The 5,594-nt window shown below is 41.1% G+C and overlaps 1 long non-coding RNA gene across 2 annotated transcripts; it reads right to left on the bottom strand.

Moving 5' to 3' along the window:
* Positions 1-660: 660 nt before the first annotated feature.
* Positions 661-1,837, bottom strand: LOC100822146. 2 transcript variants are annotated; one of them, XR_732078.3, is made up of 4 exons: positions 1,480-1,837; positions 1,315-1,409; positions 1,168-1,236; positions 661-907 (listed from the first exon to the last, which is right to left on the bottom strand). It is a non-coding gene; the product is annotated as an uncharacterized LOC100822146 (long non-coding RNA). The 2 variants fall into 2 exon arrangements; XR_138334.4 differs by having other exon boundaries at positions 1,168-1,409.
* Between the last annotated feature and the right edge of the window lie 3,757 nt (positions 1,838-5,594).

Genomic DNA, 5,594 nt, shown 5'->3' with positions numbered 1-5,594 from the left:
CTGGCTGAAACTTCGCCGGACTCGTACGCATCGCTCGCCGCTCGCCGGACGCCTAACTACGTGCATAAACGAAAACTAAGCATGCGGATACACGAATCAAAATTATTGCTAACATCTAGTTGGTTTGAATCCGTCACTGATGTCTCTGGATGCCGTGATGAATAGCATGCCATAGCCGGCGAGGCCTCCAGATCAGTAATGAAGGCAACGTTTTGCAACGAGCATATGAAAGAAGATTACACCATATATTAAACTTGTTATAGAAATATTTTCATGATATCACTACAACAAAATAGCCTTGTAGGGACATCTAATATAGGTGTTAAAGACGCTTTAATTCATCTCTACAAGATTGTAAAGTCGCTTTGTAAAGCGTCCTAGGAGCGTCTCCTCCTGCACCGTGTCAAAATTTGTAGACGCATAGAAAGCATCTCTATCTAATAGTGAGACGTTTTAAGAGCGTGTCTATGCCAGTTGAGACGTATTGGTAAATTCATGATAGATGCACCTGCACACCGTCGATACTTATGTTGAGCCGCTTTATTGCGTGCCAAAGAACTCATAGAGACATCTTCTTTTTTTACAAGGTGATGTGTTTAAATTTATGTAATTAGATATGGCCAATTAATACCCAAGAAATAATCTTCTGCTCACAAATCATAACACGGTGGTGAATAAGAAATTATATTATAAAAAAACAATCTTTACAACTGAAAGGTACAAGATCCATAAAACATTGCACAGGTCACTGGAAAAATTATAACGTAATGCTAACTAGTTGAAACCTATACTACACGCGGATCTGCTCCCCCAATCTTCTCTGCTCTGCTCTGCTCTTGTATCTTTTCATAGCTTTTCCTTAAGGCCATTCCTTGTGCTCCTTGCAAATTCTCCCATGGAAGTTCTTCTGCAAATAAATTCAAATGAGGCATAAATAAATTCTGGGTATAAATTCTACTAAAGTAGTAAATTCTGGGTATAAATTATGGCATCAGAGTTGAATTCCTACGATGCAAAAAGTAATTACGCATCAAGCTACAGTACATGGGTATGTCAGCGGAGTTAGATTCCCTGGAGCAAAAAATTCTTTTGATTACACAAGCGACATGGCTAATCTTTTTATTGGGCGTACTTGATCAGATAACTGTAACAAAAATAATAAAATACCTCAGTTTTCATAGATGAACTGGTCGATCACCTGTTGAATGTGGCATGGCTGTCCTGCAGCCGAGTGACCTGAAGATCACAATTAACTGAAAAAAGCCTGAACAGGCACAATCAATTCAAGCGAGGCAATGGTAAATAAAAATTTACTTGCTTTTCTCCTGTCTCGTGATTGTCAATTCAGCGCTGGATTATCTTATCTCAACAACAATTGCCATGACAACCCAATCACATAAATTACAGATCTGCACCATACAAGAAAACAAAATCAGAGATCTGAGAGGGGAGATGAGGGGGAGGCGGACGGTTGTGCACCTTCGTGGATGGCCTGGATGGCTGGATTGGGTTGTTGCACAGGAGACCAGCCGCAGGGAATAGGTCGCTCAGGCCGTCCTGATGGATCGATCTCGGAGCAGGGTGCCGCCAGGGGTATGACAGAGAATAGATCCGGTAATTCCAAAGAACTTCGGAAAGAGGAGGATGGAACTCACGGGCAGAAGGGGAGAGTTTGCCGGCAAGGGGCGCCAGCCGCCAGGACGGGAACCTACGGGACTCATCTAGGGTTTGTCCGCCTCCATCAGGTTGGTTATGGAAGAAGACGAAGGCTTTAGTTTTCTGAGATGACTTATTTATTTTTAAAAGTCATGGTACGTGCGGAGTGCGGAGAAGCTGGAAATTGAGACGACTCACACAACGTCTCAAATAACGTCTCTACACGCGGTACGGAGCACATAGAGACGAAAGTAAAAAGCGTGCTAAAAAAAGCATCTCTAGTCGGCTATTTTGTTATATTGTATTTTAATTTTAGAAATTTTGGTGAACACATGTTCATGTGAAAAGAATGGTCAACATAGTACATTGGAGACACTTCTCCATTTCAAAGAGTATTTCGGACGCGGAAGTGCCTGTTGAGGTTGAAACTATTTTCACCGGGGGTTGATACAAGTGTTGGTGTGTTGGATTGATGGCTATGCTATGCTGCCATATCGAATTTGGGCAAGAGTTAACTTGCAAATTTTTTGGCGAAGAACTCGCATGACCTGGTACACAAACAATTTTTGTAGGACTGTTTAGGGAGGATGGCTAGGTATTCACACCTAACAAAATTTTTGGCAAACAAACAAAGCAATAAGTAAAGTATTATCAGCTACGCATTTTGGCAGTGCTAATTTGGGACTATCATACCGTGTCATTTTAGTGTCATTAGTTCTCCTTTTTCGAAGAAAATATCTGCATGTACGTGTGTACTTTTTGAAATTGCGACACTTGCAATCAATTTCATTGCCATCATGATAAGTACAGGGCTCATTTCTTGGGTTGTCATTGCTAGCTGTATTTCAATTGAGTTTATTCAGAGTCACCCTTGCCAACAAGGCTGTGAGATCGATGACATTCATGGATGGATGTATGGTATTGCTCTGCATGCCAAGTTAACAACGGCCTGCCCAAATTAATTGCAGGCATGATACACCGCGCCTTGATGGGAAAAGGAGATGGAAATAGGAGTCATCACAAGTGAACAAACGTGAAATATATAGCACATGCAGGGCACTGCAGAGGGTACAATTCGTCCATGAATATAATGGAGTAGTTGTGAAGAAGGCAAGGATGGAGGACATGGTGTTCACTATGCATCACTTTCAGGATTAGAGGTACCGCAAATTAAAGAGTGAATTCCATTTTTTACCCCCTCTTTGATTTTTTTTTTGACACAATCTACCCCGTTCAAGTGAATTTTCAAAATTGTACCTTAACCATTCCTTTACCACTAATTCCCCTTTTCGCTGATTTTCCTAAATGCCACGTTTTATGGCAGGCGGGGCCCACTTTTCAGGCCTATGCGGCGTGCCACGCTGGCCTTCGAGGTCAAACCGGAACCAGAACCTGTCATAAAACGTGGGATTTGGGGAAATCTGCCAAAACGGGTAATTAGTGGCAAATGTTTAGTTAAATGAGGTATAATTTTGGAACCCTTAAATGGGGTAGATTGTGTAAAAAAAATTGAAAGAAGGGGTAAAAAAATGGAATTCACTTGAAATGACAAAACAAGGAGCCTTTGGTGGAGACAGTGTGCCTATACATACATACATCTTACACGCACAATGTGTGGACTATGAACCACCATTTTTAATAATGACTAGTCAATGCTGCCAGTTGATAATCATCACTAGCGGGCTCCTATTTTCTTAGACCCGTATGTGGTGACATTATCAGAGATGGGTCATCTTGGCTCGTCAGAGATGAGCCGTCAGTGAAGTGATATTTGCAGTAGTGAGAATGGATTAGCTCGCTATTTAGTACGACTCAATGAAGATGAGAGAACCTATCAAAGTTATTCTACATGCTGTAGTGAAAATTCCTGGTGGCACATGTGAAAATTTAGAAGTCCGTCGCTTTGAGAGAAAGAATTCTGAATGGCATGATTTTGAATATCAATTTCTTGGTTGAAAAAACTTCATCCAATTCTGAATTGACAGAGAAATAGCTTTATGTAAGTGCAGAAGCCTCGCTGGTGATAATGATTTGTTTAGTTGCATGCTTTTTTTTGCGGGCAAGTTTAGTTGCATGCTTTAGCTGCATCTGCATTCACATTTGTTTTTTTTCTTTTCAAACAGTAGTTTTTCAGCTTCAAGAGATAATGATTTCTGATGACAGCAAATAATAGTAAGATCCATCTTTTTTATTTACAATCCATAAGCTTCCATAAAATGGTGTACTAGGAACATATAGTGGCAACGGCATGGTGGCCTGGTGGGCAACCGCACAAGGTTTAAAAAAATTAGGGATCCCCAAATCTTACTTATTTACTACTCCCTCCATTCCTTAAAGATTGGAAAATTAGCTTTCAGACAACGCTTTAACCACAAATTACTATGTTAACGTGTGGTTTATATGACATGAAACCAAAAGTATCAGGAAGTACTTTTGATAACGAATCTAGCGATACTGATTTCATGTCATATAAACCATACCTTGACATAGTAATTTGTAGTCAAAAGTTTGTCTTAATGGAAACTAATATGCCAATCTTTAAGGAGCGGAGGGAGTACTAATTAAGTATATACACTTTTCTAAAACTATTAAGCATATTTAACAGGGAATGCATCATGGTTAGGGTTACTAATAAAAAATTGCGAAAGAAAAGAAGAAATAGTCTAGAAGTTTTGGGCATAGAAGTTACTTATCGCATCACTACAAGATAAAAGGCCCAACAAATCCAACATAGAATACAGAAAACAGAAGGCCCAGAGGGCATGGGCATACGATACACCTGCACAGTAGTCTCCAAAGGGCCGTTCTCAAACAAAACAAAAAAAGGTCTCCAGAGACAACAGTGTGAACAATATAGGGCTATATATCGGAAACTATATTCTACCGGACCCGTCACCTACCGACACCATGCAAGTAGCCACACGCCATCACGTGGCGCCCAACCGGGCCCACGTATGTTTTGTATCCATATATCAATGAAATATACCATTTATACACAATATACCAATTAAATATACCATATATATCAAGGGAATATACCATAAACCGATGAAATATATCATTCATCATGTGTGGGTGCATTGAGAAGTGGACCAAAGTGGGCCTGACCCCACACCGCGTGGCGGCTCGTGGGTGGTTATAGCCCAGTGTCGGTACCGACACTAGTAGAATCACTGTGTTAGGCTATATATTGATAGCCTGAGTCATACAAGCATGCTCTGCATAGATGAAGAATGCCCTGCATAGAAGGGGATGCTATTGGTATCAGTACAAGGGGTTGGTTAATTTTGCTTGTGATAGAATCTTGAAATACTTAGAATATAGAAATGGAAGGCATTAGGAATGCAAGGGAAATCACCTTTGCAACACATACTCAGCCCACACGATTGCTTGCTGAAATGATTGTGCTGAATGAACTACCTTTTTCCATATTGGAGTATTCAGCTTTTAGAAAAATTGTAAAGAGTTTGAATCCTACCTTCCATATGGTTCATCGAACTAGTATTAACAGCAATTGCACAAGGCTATACAAAGAACATAGGTCAGCTCTGCGTGAGTTCATTATACAATGTAATTGCAGGTTGTCCTTTAGCTGCTGATTTACGGGAATCGAACAAAGAAAATAGGATATCTTTGTATTACTTGCCATTATGTTCATGAGTGCAAATTACAAAATTTGCATTTATCTGTTGCTCGACTGGCTGCAATCCATGCAATGGAGCCAAGACATCTCATCCACTACTTTCCATCTTAACTGTAGCCAATGGCCCATGAGCTACAAAGTGATGGGGAGGCGCCATGGAAGAGATCCGGCGACCATGTTGGAGAGAGCTGGCGACCGAGGGTGGGGGGGGGGGGGGGGGCCAAAAAAAGGGCAAGAGCGACAGGGAGGGGTTGGGGTTTTTTTTTGCGGGGGGGGGGGGGGGGGGGGGGGAAAG

The sequence above is a fragment of the Brachypodium distachyon genome, chromosome 4 (genome assembly GCF_000005505.3).
Source record: "Brachypodium distachyon strain Bd21 chromosome 4, Brachypodium_distachyon_v3.0, whole genome shotgun sequence".
Taxonomy (NCBI): Eukaryota; Viridiplantae; Streptophyta; class Magnoliopsida; order Poales; family Poaceae; genus Brachypodium; species Brachypodium distachyon.
Note: the sequence above shows the minus strand (reverse complement) of the source record. Positions and strands in the feature narration are given on the sequence as shown.